The sequence below is a fragment of the Sinohyriopsis cumingii genome, chromosome 2 (assembly GCF_028554795.1).
Source record: "Sinohyriopsis cumingii isolate HCF-2022 chromosome 2, ASM2855479v2, whole genome shotgun sequence".
NCBI lineage: Eukaryota > Metazoa > Mollusca > Bivalvia > Unionida > Unionidae > Sinohyriopsis > Sinohyriopsis cumingii.
In genome coordinates this window covers 53,439,104-53,455,754 of record NC_142962.1, presented here as the reverse complement: position 1 = coordinate 53,455,754, position 16,651 = coordinate 53,439,104, and the positions used below count along the sequence as shown (strand labels likewise).

General features: G+C 33.6%; 1 protein-coding gene across 1 annotated transcript in view; it reads left to right on the top strand.

Annotated features, from left to right (window-relative positions):
* Positions 1-15,097: 15,097 nt before the first annotated feature.
* LOC149804871 (uncharacterized) overlaps positions 15,098-16,651 on the top strand; it is a 7,128-nt gene continuing 5,574 nt past the window's right edge. Inside the window, exon 1 of the mRNA XM_089935089.1 lies at positions 15,098-15,573. The gene's annotated coding sequence lies outside the window, so the exon portion shown is untranslated. The remainder of the gene's footprint in view (positions 15,574-16,651) is intronic.

Here is a 16,651-nt window from a genome sequence, read left to right as displayed (position 1 = left end):
AAAATTCACCAGATAAACTGTCCAGTGAGACCTAATAATGTGTTTCTGCTTCATAAAACCAATACTTGGAAAAGTACCGCAAAGAACCGGACTGTATTATATCGTTGTAAAACCGGCATAACACAAAAAGGTAGTCTTAATACACGGCAGAATTAACACGCTATTATTCAGACTTTGTTCAAAAGAAATTAGCAAAATTCATTCACATAGCACCTTAAAACAGACAACCAATTTGCGTGTTAACTACGGTTTGTACGCATCAATTTGAAACAGTAATTTTTTTGGAAGTGTACCAACAACGTTCTTTCTACGAAAAGAATGCTTAACAAAAACATGACATATTCAATTTTCTTTTTTTACAAAATTTTCTTGTAATGTTCAAAATTTGTTTCAAAATTGTCCCATGCCGGCTTTTGTATGCATACCACGTTTCTTCTGTAGTAGTGAAGTTTCATCTCTTGTTCAAAATTAACCATATGTGATAATTATATATTAATTCTACTGTTAAAGTATAAAAATTTAACTTTAATGCAAAAATAAGTTAAAAATATCCTGATCTTGTTATCTAGTACTCAGAACATAAATTCTCTCATTGATACATTACAGTTGTAAAATGATTTGACTCACGTTTAGTCTACCTCATAAACGTGGCCAAACTTAATTGTCCTTAGTCATTCTCCAAAAAGTTGAGATAAAATTACATGTTCTGTACTAAATCTTAGTATGAAATCATTTATGTCGAGGCATATGTTGAATTTGTGAAGCGACGTTTTAATGACACACACGAGGACGTTTCCAGTCCTTATATACGAACTAAAAATACCGTTATACCTCGTATAGTTTCATGGAAAAACTCGTACTTTAAAACAGAGAACATTATCAACCTATAGTTTTTATACAGTGCCAACAATCATAGTCAGTGCAGTATAGGTCACAAATCAAAAGGAATTTAATTCCATTATATTAAGAGCTATTGATTGTAAATGCTTGACTTTTCGTAATTAGGAAATCGATGGAAGATTCTTTATCGTACGACGTCAATGAACTCATCGGGTGGCTCAGTGCTGATTTTATCAAGATAAATACACTGAGTAATGCATACCCTTTATATTACACTTGAAGGAATTTTATTGAAAATTGTATTGTCAAACAAATGGGACACGGTCTCTATTCAATGGTTTAGTAATATAATAACCTTTAGCGTGAGATTAATTCAGATATTTGTCAGACTTTTTCCAGGTCAGGATTCGTAAACATGATACTCGTGTTTGCATTTTGACCTCAAAATATCGACCGATTTGACCTATTAGAAATAGTGCACTATATATGATATACGAATTTTACCCCAATATTTATATACCTTTTCTAGTCAAATCAGCGTTATATTCTTATAGTCGTGTAAGCTTATAATACAAAAAACGTTTAATGCAACCATATATTCATTACATTCTACATATAAAATTATAACGTGATGATAAATTAGCTCTAAACATATGTACAAAGATGAATATGAAAATAATTTAAAATGTAGACACTATTTGTGCGTGCGTTCAAATTCTTATAGAAGTTATGTCTCTTATCAATCACAAAAAAATGACTTCGCAACAACAGAGGTAAATTATTTGCCACCGAAACACTCAACAAGTATTACAGAAAAATCGTTCATATTTATTTCCTTTTCTGAATAGAAAACTGACACATACGTCCTCGTCAATGACTATTTCACCAATTTCGTTCATCAACATTTATCAGAGTAATTATAAAGTACACCGGTTAAAAACTCACCTATGCGGATAAAATTATCATGTAAATAGAAGATCAACGATTAATGTTTAATATGTGTGTATTTCTAAAATGTCATTGTATGTACCTTTATTGCTTACAATGATATGTATCTTCATTCAACATCAGTCATTTTCTGTAGAATCATTAATCTTCAAAACCTATAATTTCGCATGCCTTTAATATGAATGCATATGTTTTGTTATGTTGTCATTACTGAAGATCTGTGTCTTGTATAAACAATATCCATGATCTGTTTACCTTCGGGTATCTTTTTTGTGTATTCGTTAGTCAGTGTAGAAGCCATATTTTCGTTAGATTAAAAGCAAGACATCATTATATTCATCTTTTGCTGAAATTAGGCCGATCTTATTCTGCAACACATCTTGGCTCTACTTCTGTTTCCTGTATTTGTTGCAAGAAGATGTGCATTTGTGATTTAATATGCTGGTGGAAATGTGCAGGCATTACATGTTCAAAAGAACCACACTTGCATTAACTTTGTCATAGCCATTTATAATATGGGGACTACACGAGTGAACATACAACATTATAATTCCTATTGTTAAACAAATCTATGTTCAAAAGATTTTCTTGTATTTTTGTTGCGGCACTATGTACAATTTACCAAAGTGTCACTTTGCTTCAAACACTCGAGGTTTGTATGTGCTTGTACTTTGCTTGTTTGTATCTCCCCTTCAGGTAAAAACTGCTATAGATAGATAGATAGAGAAAGAGAGATTGAGAGGAGGAAGAGAGAGAGGAAGATGTTACCTAATAGCTCGAACATATCAGTGCGTTATACTTTAATTGTGCCGCAATGTTGTGTTACACCTCTATGACTTCGACCAAGTACCATTCCTAATTTACAAGAGCCCTAATATTATTTTCATGATCTGGCATTGTTTTATCCCCTAGAATAGTTATTGATGGTGTCACGTCATGCGCTATTATGCTCATGTCAGGTCGTTTTCTTTACCATAAGACCTTTGTGACAGCACATCAAAAGCTTTTCTCCAAATAACATGATTCAACAAAAGTCCATTAGCCTTTCAATCGAGGGAATGATATCGAATTTTGCTTGATGTAATTTAAAGATAATGAATGATCGTAGCACTAAGCAAATGCCAAATGACCTATGTTATGACTATATTGTCCTGTACTAAGTAGGGAAAGAAGCAAAAGCAATAAGTATAGTAAAATCGACAAATGTTTTATTTTCTTATATTACGAAGTGAGGTTTTATAGGAAGCATATGGTAGTTTGACTTAGATCACAAATAGTCCTAAATCTTCTATCGTACAACCAAACGTATTGACTATTCCAAATTTATGACAATAATGACGAATGTGCTGAGGTTCCGATAGTCGTGAATATATCATAATGATCTTGAAGCAAAACAATGGTATAATACGGATGTATTTTGGTAAGTCACCATTAACTCATGTGTTATGATAAATATGTATCTCTGAAGTATCTCTGAAGTAGCACAGATTCTGCAAGTCATAAAAAAGTGCAGTTTTCCAAGTTGTAAGGCTGTCCGGGTTTATGAAAACATGACCTCTTTACTCTACGTTCAATGGTTTAAAAATGATTCCAAGTCGTTCTAACGTCCACTCCATCTTTGCTATCGCTAACTGTAATATACCCTACTGGTTAATTGAAAATAATATAACGATTAGACGGAGTAAAAGTGCCACTGAATTATAAAAGTTCAAGATGTTGCACGAATGAAAGAAGACGCGTAAAATAAACAGTAATACAGCAGGAAACAAGTGTAAATTTTAACAATTCATCTAAAGAATTAAACCTCGTCATATTACTATTGCATATCAGAGACATGGAGTCAAGAGGGATTTATGAACTTACACATATTAGTTGACCTTACTTTATTCAGCTCTGTTGATAAGTGCGTCAGTTTGGTAAAATGTGCAGTCCGTTATTTCACCAGTCTTACAATATGTAGTAATCGTAGGACTTCCTGGTATGACAAAAATTTCTGGTCCTTGTCCATCAAATATAATTACGAACATAACCCTTGCATTTACCTGTTTGGCGCCATGCAATTGTTTAAAAGATACAAAAGACTAACAAATAAACCAATACTTACACGTTATGATATAGCCATCTTGGCTTATCCTTATCGAAAAGTAATCATACAAGTTGTAATGGAAACTTAGTTGTTAGGCACTTTACATCAACTCAAAAGGCACTGAAGTACTCCTTTACGAAAATCAATCCTTAACGATCTCGTTGGCGTAGGAAAAAGAAGTCACACTTATCAATTTCTAACTTATCCTTCAAACTAATCAGTTGCATTATTTTACGTTTGGATTACGTTGAAACTGATAATATGCAATATTTATGTGCAATGTAACAAAGAAATACAACTGAAAAAGAGAACAGGATATATGTAAAGCACATATATCCATATGCCGGTTCATACATAGAAATACGTTAGTAGATTCAATACGAAATCAGTTAACAAAGTACTTTATTCCTTCAAGCGCTTTCGCATCATCATCATAGATGCTCTTCATGTAGGAATATATATATATATATATATATATATATATATATATATATATATATATATATATATATACGTTAGGCTAACAGCTGAGACAAATTAGACAAGTGGTTTATCCGTTTTAAGATCGTTCGTCGTTTCTTCCTTATTTGTCTCTCCTATTTATATGATTTGCTTGTATGTTTTCGCCTATCATTCAGATACATAGTATAACAAATTCTTTGAGGATGTCTCAAGTCAATTGCCTTGAACAAGAGTGTGTTTAGCTTAAAACATTGGAAAATTGTTTTGCTCCATTAACGATATATATATATGTTGTATTCGCTTTTTTCTTTGTTACTGTTTATTAGAGTGTAAACACGCAACAAAGAAATTGGGCGCTCGTCCTTGGATGTTTGAATTTTGGCAAAAATATTTCAGAAAACTTTGTTTTTGAAATTTGAATTCCCTTAGTTTTTTTAATTTTTTAAAAATCCCAAGTGTTCTTTACAATTTTGAAATCTTTAGTAAAATCGGCTATTTTTTCTACAATATCATCAAAAGTAGCGAATATTTATTAAAAAGATTACCCAGAAGTGGTTGGAAATTTAAAAAAACTGAAGTACTACTAGAAAGGTTGGAATTAGAGATAAGACAGGTTCAGTTTCAGATAGAAAATATACAAATGGAAAGAGAGATGGAAGTAAGACGAACTCAGTTTCAAAAAGAAAGAGATGAAAAAAAATGCAGTGTCAGAAATAGATGTAAGCAAGACGAATGGAGTTGCAAAAAGAGACTGCGGAGAGAGAAAGACAAATGCAGATACAAAAGGAAGAAAGAGAGCTAGAGAGAGACAGATGCAAAGAGATATTTATGAAAGGGAATTTCAGATTAAGTTAAAAGAATTAGAGCTGGCAAATTGAAATCACTCCCCTACTTTTTTATGTTTTAAGAAATATCAAGTTAGTACGGCCTCTTCTGGAAAAAGAAATAGACTAATATTTTTCTTCGTTTTTAAAGAATTGCTTAGAGTTTTATGTGGCCAAGAGAGTACTGGACTCTATTATTATAATGTATACTCACTGGTAAAGATAGTGATATTTACAATTCACGGTCACTAGAACCTAGTGCTGGCTATGATGTAGTTAAGGACTATATCTTGATTGGTTATGAGTTAGTCCCTGAGGCTTATCGGCAAAAATTCAGAAATTATAAAAAAGAAGAGTTCACGAACTGTGTTCATAGTGATATTCTTGACGAGCATAAGATCGAAACCTTGGAAAATGCTGCTCGTGCCGCTGACGAGTATGTTTAAGTTCATAAAGTTTATTTTGTAAACGAGATTTCCACTCAGCAGTCTTCTGGTAGAAAAGTATTTCAATCTAATACAAACCCTTCTAAATCTCAAACTGGCAAAACTTCTACAAAACAAGCTTCAGATAAGCTTGATCAAAGATCGTTGTCACTTCCTACTTGTACATATTGCAAGAAGAAAGGACACGTTATTTCTGATTGCTACAAATTGAGAAGTATGCATCAGAATCAAGATGGACCTATTCCATATGCTCTTATTTCTAAGAGGTTAAGGTCACGGTCTTGTATTGAAAGCAATACAATTGTTCGGTGTAATAAACCCCAGTCTAATTTTATTATGGAAAATTATGAACTATTCATATCGAAGGGTTCTATATCACTGTTGGGTGATTCGGCCAATCCTCTCCCCAGTTACATTTTAAGGGTCACAGGAAATTCTCATAGTCTTTTATTGTCAGGTACATTGCCGTTTTCTGAGAAGTCTTTTTCTAATGAGAGTGTTCATATTCAGGAAGTAGAGTGCGGCTTTGTTAATGTTCCTCCCCATTGTGTAAATATGTCATCAGACGAAGTCTCAGGACCAGTGACAGTCGGAACAGTGCATGCTTTACCCGTTGAGGGCATTCATTTATTACTAGGCAACGACCTAGTTGGAGACAAGGCTGTGGTTAGTCAGCATGTAACTAAATAGCTTTGCTTGGATCAGAAAGTCGATCCCATTGAAAAAGTATTCCCTGATTTATTTCCATTTTGTGCGGTTACCAGAGCTATGTCAAAGAAAGCTCTTGAGAATGATGTTGATAAGGAAAGTATTATTTTACCTAACACATGTATTGGTCAGGTTTATGATGAGGTCACTTTCACTCCTTGTTTGGTTCAATCAAAAGGTATTGATCACATTGATCATCTTTTAACTACTAATTCTCTTTATTGTAATCAGAGTGACAAACGACAATCACTTGTCGTCAAACAGGAAAGATATCCTGAGATCTTCTGTGTGTTTCAAAAGGTCATTAGTGAAACTGAAGCCACTGAATTACACGTCTGTTATTTCATTAAAATTGGAATTCTTATGAGAAAAGTGAGGCATCCCAAGGTATCTGCTGGTGACGAGTGTTCAGTGAACTATCACATTGTTGTTCCAAAATCTTACAGACAGGAAATACTTAGTCTGGCCCATGAAACTTCTCCGTCTGGTCATTTAGGGATTAAAATGACTTATCACAGGATTTTGACTCACTTCTATTGGCCAAAAATCAAAGTTGATGTTTGTAAATACTTTAGATCTTATCATACTTTGCAAATGGTAGGAAAACCAAATCAAAAGATACCTAAGGCTCATCTACAACCGATTCTTGCATTTGACGAACCATTTAGTAGAATTACGGTAGACTGTTTTGGTCCCTTACCTAAGACAAAGTCAGGCAACCAATACTTGTTGACCATTATGTGTGCGTCAACAAGGTTTCCAGAAGCAATTCCTAGGAGGAATATTAAAAGTTTAATAAAGCTGTTTCACTCATATTTGCCTTCCCAAATCTGTCTAATGGGTCATGGGTCAAATTTTAGGTCTGGAACATACCAGCCTATTATGCTTAAATATTACATTCAGCAATTCAAGTCAAAAGTAAACTTATGGTTTGACAGAAATACAATAGAGAGAACATCTGAGTCTGGTAATATAGTTCTGTCTTTCTTGCTCATTCTTCAAAATACAAAAATGTGAAAATTACAATTATTTTAGTTTTACCTGCACAGCTCAGTGAAGCTTTAAGTGAAGGAATATCATTAGATTCTACTGATATTGAAGAGAAAAATCATCGGAAAACATGAATTATGAAAGATCTGGACTAGAAACTGTCACGTTTGCAACAGAAACAAAGAAATGAACTTAAATAGTAATTATTTGAATTATAGCAATTCTTTTCAAATGTTCCTACACGAACAAACAAAATGTTCCCATGACTTTGAAATTGTAAATTCCTACCCTGTGAAACGTCACCTATACAGGATGAGCCCTTACAAAAAGGAATAATTGAAAAAAGACATTCAGTATTTGCTGGACAATTATTTTATAGAGCTAAGTAAAAGTGACTGGAGTTTACCATGTATACTTGTTCCAAAGCCAGATAACACTTTCCGTATGTGTACTGATGATAGGAAGGTCAACAGTGTAATAAAACAGATTCATTTCCATTACCAAGAATCTATAACTGTATTGATAAGATCGGAGATGCCAAGTATGTCACCAAATTTGACCTTTTGAAAGGATTTTGACAAGTTCCACAAACGGAAAGAGTAAAGGAAATTTCGGCATTCATGACTCCAGATGGACTTTATCAATATAAAGTGATGCCTTTCGGATGAAAGGATAGCCAAATAATGTTCAACGTCTCACGAATTTGATTATCTCTGGTCTAGATAATTGTGATACTTAAATCGATGATGTCATCATCTACAACGACACCTGGAAAGAACATTTGACAGACGCACAGATGCAAGTTTGACAATTAATTTATCCAAAAGTCAGTTCTGCCGTGCTAGTGTAACTTTTCTAGAACATATAACTCCTGACAAATTTATTGAGAAAGAAAACCAAGTTCGTTTGGACTGAAGAATCTCAGGAGGCTTTGGACAAGTTAAAAGCCATACTTAAAAGTATGCCAGTTGTTACAGCTCCAAATTTCAGCCGATCATTTAAACTGCTTGTTGATGCAATTGATGTTGGAGTTGGAGCAGTTTTGATTGAAAAAGATGAAAATGGTGTTAATCATCCAGTGTGCTATTTTTCTAAGAAATTAAATAGGCACCAAAGAAATTATTCAACGATCGAGAAGGAATGTTTGGCTTTGATATTGGCATTACAAAAAAATTTAAGTTTTCCTTTGTTCAGCTCCTTCTTCGATTATTGTGTTAAGTGACCACATCCCCCTTACTTTCATCAGCAAGATGAAAAATAAAAATCATAGACTACTAAGCTGGAGCTTGTTGTCACAGGAATATGATATTGACATCAGGAACATCAAGGGAAATATAATTTAATAGCAGATGCGCTTTATCCTGTACCGAAATGTACTATTTCATGTACACTGTGGATAATTCAGAAGAGTTCTTCTTTTGTATTTTTTACCTCATGCATAATTAATATATGGTAAAAATAAAGCATTATCATATAAATCTTTCTTTATCTTTATAGGGAAGTGTTATGTATATTTGCTTTCATTTATATTTGCTTTCATTTATATTTGATTTCATTTAGTTGTCTTTGTGTCAGTTTTTAATTATTTTTTTTTTATTTCATTGCATGTTAGAGTAATGTAATTTTGTTTACTAGAACTTGACATTTTTCAGAAATTAGTTTGACCTGAATGTTTTGTCGTAAACACCTAAAGCTGACCTAGTTCTCGACCTTGATTCAGAGACCAGTGAGTTAAGTAAACAACTTTTTTTATCTTATTCTTAGAGTAAAATTATTGGTTTTTGTCAAGATCATACTGGGAATACATGACTTTAGACGTAAACGGCCTCTATTTCAAAATTCTGGTTTTACCGGAATACGTAGTAGTCATGTTTAATGCCGATGTTTATACAGAATTTACTCAGCTTAGGCATAAAAACATTTGATGTCAAGGTGTTCGTTTTGTTGTGACCAGTTTGAAGTTACATTTTAATTTTTATTTGGATTATAAAAGATTAATTGGTTATCCTGGAAATATTTTATTCGGAATTCAAACACACGAATACTTTTGTATGTGGAATAACAAATAACTGTAGGCACAACAGTACTATACTAGCTATAGCACACGTAATTGCGTTCCATTTTGGAATTTCGTCGGGACTCGAACTCAAATTTTATTAGAACATTTTATTATTAGGACATCTAATCAAATAATTCTTTGGATTATTCTTGGGTTATTTTTGGATTTGATTCTTAAAACGGTAAGTTCTTGATCTCATTTTTACATTGTTTTTCCAGGGAAATAAATTTTTTGTTGCATTTTACAAATCTTGTTGTCTTCACGTTTTTTCTTTTTGTTACTGCTTATTAGAGCTTAAACACGTAACAATATATTTACACGGTCATAAACAGCAATCATCTCTCTCTCTCTCTCTCTCTCTCTCTCTCTCTCTCTCTATATATATATATATATATATATATATATATATATATATATATATATATATATATATATATATATATATATATAAGTTGGTTTCTTAATACAGCACCTTACATTATCCCCCCGCTCTTCTCCGGTCTCCTCATGACCATAGAGCAACTGCCACTCTGTGATAACGTAAAACCCATAGATATGTACATGAACCCTTAATTAGCATGAATAAAGTGGAATAGAAGTCAAAAGATATGCATTATGCTGAGACCCAGAAAGGCAAGAAACAGTGTTGCTTGGTACCCATATATATACATACCCAATGACGCATATATGCATGTCTCAAACCCAAATCTAGAGAGTATACAAAGATGAATGGTTTGGTATATCAATAAGACCATGTGCAATATACAAAGAATTAGAAATGAAGAATAGAAAATGCATGTATAGAATAAAATGAATGTAGAATAGAAAAACGTGTATAGTCTTAAAATGTAACAGGAGTCCCTTTTTCATAATACTGATTATATTCCCAATAAACTAAGTAATAATGTGCTTCAATAACCTTTTACATGTATAATTCAAAACTTAATATGGTCGTTACCGGTCACTAGCGGTCGTTGATTACAATGTTAATCACAATTAATATTTGCTCTACCTGTACATCAATTAAACGTACAGTTACATTCACTTAGATGACATTTTGTTTCGCATAGTAGATAGAATTAAGAGAATACAAAGATGGCATTGTTATGTATATCTATGTTGTGTGTTTAATTTTTTGTCCATGGCGACCGAGTGCAAGGGTAATTTTGTAAGCAATATATTACCTAGATGCCTTTTGTCCATCATTGTAGACAAAACGTTAAGATTTTATTTGCAAACATGTTTGAGTTCAGGATATTGGATGTCCGCTTGAAAATGCATGGCATACCTGATGTTTGTCATATGCTTTAATAAAATTTAAATAAATACATGAATTTGTTTCCAACTATGAATGTTCTGGAAATGACCTTTTCACCCTCATCCTGGTCCTCTTATTCAGTCTTATATAAAGATTGCTTACATCAGTATTATTCATTCCTCTTTTAGCATCTGTCTTGAGGAACATTGTTTTAGTTGTTTTAATTTACAATTTGAGAACACTTATTTATTTAACTTTTTATTTATTGAAACTACAAAGTGCTTCTGACTTTTGGAGTAAATGACTATCTTGGGATTATTTCTAATTCACTCACAGACATTGTGGATAACATCACTGTGATAAAGCAAGACTATAAACGTATTCGGACATTCACAGCTACTTACACATCAGCACATTGAGTAATGTAATTTATTCGGAACGCTATACCGTTGATCTTGTGATAGAACGTTTAGGATTATCTAGGATTTAATTCACAATAATGCAAGTTCCTTTAATTTCCATTTTGCAACGAAACAATGTATTATTAGATTTTACATCACTTTCGCATGGTTTTGCATTTGTATGTACTTGGTTAAAAGCCATAGAGTCGTAACTATATCCACATTTGTATTAGTTGTTTTGTTATATAATATGTGACCAATGTATGACACTTTATGACGTTGTATACTTGAAAAAGTTATATACACAATCATCTCGCTTTAAAAAATATATATTTTCTTCAAATTAAACCTTTTTTATTTGTGGGAGAGGTATAAAGTAAGAAGTCCTTTGTATTGTCAAATGTGCCCTATCGTACGAACCTAATGTTTAAAATGATATAACATGAGGATTTACTCAACTTTGGTTAGAAATCGTATTCGGATTGAGATTTCTACCATTTCTACACGTAATTACCGGCTGCATAGCTTCAAACGAAGACGACCCAAATACAAGCGCATGTAAATCATTATGCTTTGCTGCGTAATGATTTTACTCCAAATGTACAGACAGAAATGTTTCCATGTCGGTTGCTGATGATAACTAGGTTTATGTTATGAACTTTTTCCATATTACAAGACTAAAGCGAAACAAACAAATATATTGCGAGCTCGATTTACTTTTTGGCATTTTGTTTTTGTCATTTTCTTGAAAGTGGGTTACACTTTGTGTGAATGAATGCTTCAATAAAACCTTCTGAGTTGTAGGCTGCTTGCATTCGTCTTCAGTATCAACTTTTACAGAGATGGAAACAGATCTTCCATTATGTGATTTCATTTATATAAAAATTTAAACATTTTGGATTCACTGAAAACCAGTTTCTATTAAACAATAATATTTATGATGACTACTAATCTCTTAGTGTTACACCTTTTAAAGACATATATGTCCATCTAAAATGATCACCAATGAATAATTGCTGGGCCCTGAGGGTTTATATGATAAAACAAAAACATATTTTTAAAACTCTTTAATTTTGATAGTTAATGTCAAGTTCTATTCAGTTCAGTCTTAAACTTTAATGTCTCTTACAGGTGACTACAAACAGAATTCAGCACGAAATCTCTCGGAGCTGAGTCATGGCTGTATGAAGGCAGTGATAAAGTTGGGTGCTGTATTCCTTCAGGAAGTTTGTTATGAGTTTATTGCAAAGGTCGGTGTAGGGGCCGTTTATCTCTTGTTAACAGTGAATGGACAGGTGGTTCTGTAGTGTTCCACAACTTTTGGCAACACGTTGGAGGCACAAAACTATCAACGCTGGTTATCTCCAATCAAAACTTTATTATATTCTCCGGAGGCGAGTTTATTAAGGGAAATCCATGTTTCATCACATGTGAGAATTTGACGTAAACGTCTCTGGTCACTCTTTTTAGCTTTTGGTGACTCCAACCGGTGTATGCTTTTGCCAGCCATCAATAAATGTGATACCCATCTTGCACAAACCCTTCAGACCCCTAATGAGTTTTCAATATATTAAAAATAGCTAATGAATTAATGCCCGTGAAATTAAAGTTATCTTGCGCTGTGTATTTTGGCATCTTCATCAATTGTATCATCAAAGCAGCCACTTCCTGCCTCCAACTGTATACAACGGACTTCCATAAAGTTGGCCATCTTAAATGGATTAGCGACCATCTTTAAAATGATCAAAGTACACGAAAGTGTAGGATATGCCAGAGTATTGGCCCCTTTATTTCCGTGGGAGAGCGCCCAGATTCTGCTCTTTATTCAGTTGCAGACTGGTTTCTCTTTCCCCGACATTTTTATGTCACTCTTATTAACTAATGTTACCTCGCACGCATATATCTGCATGTATATGGCGCTGGTGCAGCAGCATCTCATTTTAAAGAAGTTATTTTGTCTGTCAATCAGCGTAGCATTTATTGATAAATTGAAATAAAGTACAAAGTTTTAACAAAATGTTAAATGATTTCCAAATACTGCCGATTTCATATGCAAATACTATATGCCTTGTTATGTACACGGGCCAAACTAGTGTAAAGAGTGAAAAGCAGTCATAATAAGTCTTTACAGTAGATAGGCATTTGATCCCCATTAACTATACTTGGATTTTGCGTATCAGTAAATGTGCAAGATGATGTTAGTCTTTTTTTCCCTCAATAAGCAAGGTAAGTTGAAAACGTTTCCTAACACAAATATTGTCTTACTGATTTGCGTGACTTTTCTAATGCACGAAAAGTAGAAGTAGCTTTAAAGGCGATTAAATGTATCTAGGTAAGATATCTTTAGATGTTTTTAGGCACGACATGAGGTACAGAGCTCACATTTCACTTGCGTAATGAGTAACGGAAGTTTATATCGAAACACTGTTCGAGAAAACTATTTAGCAAATAAAACAAGATTTTGAGAGGGAAAGAGAGATTGTTGTTGTTATGTGGCGCTTGGTTTGGTTATCTTTATCTAGGACATGGTCGACCACGGTAGTTTTGCCCCGATCAAGTAAACGATAAAATAAAATATGAAATTACTTAATGGAATAACAGCGATATGAGCAGAGATTAAGAATAGAAAAAGACGAGCCCCTGTATGTAAAATATAACAATTTAATCAATTACATTAAGAATCAAATTGAACATGACATTTGAATGATAAACTTCATCTTATAAATAGATTTACAAAATGTATAAGAAATGTTATCTATCTCGAGATCGAACTAATGGATCAGCATGCCGGCATAACCTGGTTGCTTCCTTTTCCTCTTCTGATATCTGTCCAGCCTCTTCGAGTCATCAACCGTAACCTGTTTGTCCGCTCTCTTTTCCAACAGAATAGTGTAGAGATGGAGCTATGTTCCCCATTTAAATATATAAATACGCCACCTAAATAGTTGTCAGGCATTTCTTACAACTGGGACCGAGCAATGTTCCACAACTCTTCTTACGTCAGATATAATCTTATCGCTTCTCAACAGAACTACGGCTAATGTGGGTCAGTTCTCAATCTGATACACACATAACCATATATCGTAAAATAAATCACTTTCCCCCATGCTGACTGAATTCCTGACTGGAGCACAATATTACTATACATCTTAGTAAATAGAACTGTTCATATGTGGGCAATAAATCACTAAATGAACGACGTCGGTCGGCATGCGCTGATTTCTCAATTAAACGAATTAACAACTTAATTACACAAGTGAATTAATGGAATTCACGTCTTAACTTCATTCATGCTAAGTAGCAATTCCTTGACATAACATTTATAGATATAGTAATATCAATTCCTAGCATACATGATTCATATCATTTAAGACAGATAAATTAATTCCTTCATTTTGTGTCAGAAGTAATGCATTAAATTCCATCAATACATGATGCCTATTACTTCTCAGCGAGGAAATTAGAACAAATTCATATCAACTTCCAGACAGTCGTCTCTTGGACAATTTATAACGAGCAATACTTGCTATTTCCCGATGTGAAGGTCCCCACTTCCACAGGAGATGCCGAAACTTTCTGAGAAGAATACTTAAACATCGAATTTCGTCTGGGAAGCAAACTCCTTTATTTAGCTTAGCCAGTCAAGACAACGTTTATTTTAACATGCCAATCATAGTTAGAATAATTTTTCTGCTCCGCCTTTATTAATAACTATTTGGGAAAAACTCATTTTATGGCACTTATTTCAAATGTCACGAAATTTGTCTCAGGATAATTTTAACTTTGTCGGCCTTTTCTGCTACTTAACCGCTAGTTAACATTACCTCTAGTATATCTCTAACCGTTATCCCAGGGTGTCCTAATAAAAAATCAATCACGCCCCAAACCAGTGCATGTCATCCTTTCAAGGTCCATCACATACATCAAATTTGAGTGTTTCGTGTCACCTTGACCGCAATATGATTCCCCTCAGTTGTGGCGCAATATCCATATTCCACAATTCATAACGTTACACACACACACACACACGTGTGTGTGTGTGTGTGTGTGTGTGTGTGTGTGTGTGTGTGTGTGCCTTATAAACTAAACGAAAACTATGTGAATCCACTATTTATAGGACTTTATAGAACCTTTACACTCTGCTGAGGATATAACATATTATCTGGCTTTACAATTGAAGACCCCTAATGAAACGTTCAAACATACTGGATTTTATTACACCTGCACTTGTGATTGTATCACCAAACTTAACTGAAACTATTTACCGTTTATCAGGCTGTAACTAGATATAAATCATTCTTGTGCGCGCAACGGAGATTTGTGTCTGATACACTCGGCGTTCAATACAAATGTCATTAGTAGGTCCTTATTACATAAATAACAGATTGAGAAGATGAAGTCACGGACTAAGCACATCTCGGGAATTTTAGTATCATGGCATCTATTTATAAGGATGCAAACTGATTAATTTTCATTACAGCTGACAACTGCGAGATACTACACAAGCAGTCAGAAAACAACAATGGCTAATAACAACTACAGTGGAAATTCGTAAGTAACTTGCATGTCAGGTTGTTTTCCTTTCTTTCGCTATTTCGTTATTTCTATGTTGCTTGCCTCGTGCTGTCTGCGGAAGAAGAATTCAAATTATTCAGTTGACCTCATACAAAGTGAAACATGTCAGATAACAAGAATATACATATATATTTTAATAAAGACAAACAGAGCATGAATATCAAATCTCGTAGTATATTTCGAATGTTTGTTTATATACAAATGCATTGTTTTGAACGTGTTATGATAAAAACCAATGAGCTAGTTTACAGTGTGCTCTCCAAACCATGCGTGATTTTACAGCTATTAGTCTTTAGCAAAATGAGAATAAATACGATAAAAAGGTTCAGATTTTTCATCTTAAAACATGTCATACCATAGATTCGAAATCCCTTTAGCTTTTTCATATTATTTATTTTGCTTCAATTAAAGTGAAGTGTATAAAGCCGAAGAATCTGTGTTAGAGAGACAAAAAGGAAGAAACATGTAATTAATAAAAAAGGATGTTTAGGATTTGAATTAGACGTACGCAATGTTACCTACACAAGCCAAGCTAGACATGTTCCATACAATGTATTTCTTGTATAGAAGGCACACACATGTATATGCTTTAGGTGTAGATAGGTTTAAACCGAACCTATTAAATATATAATGGTAAATATATAATGGCATCTCTCTCTCTCTCTCTCTCTCTCTCTCTCTCTCTCTGCCGGCTGATCAAATTTAACCTCTTGAATACATACTGTTTTGATTGATCGGTATGTCAGACATTTTTCCCGAGGATAACTGGTGTTTAGGTACCGTAAGATTACTAGACAGCTCGAGCAACTAACCAAGAGGTAGGGAAAGGTAAAAAGATAATAGAAGACGTTATCCTTTTAAGTTAGAGAATAACTTTTATTTTTATTACCGAAATATTGTTGAAATAATTTCACGGTCATTAGCTACCGTATATGCCGCAATTCTCCCCTTACGGCTGGTATAGATACATATAATTAATCAACGTTCTTTTTAAAACGCTTAAAAATCTACAACACTAAATCGCTTAAACAAGGTATCTCTCAAATAGCAAGCG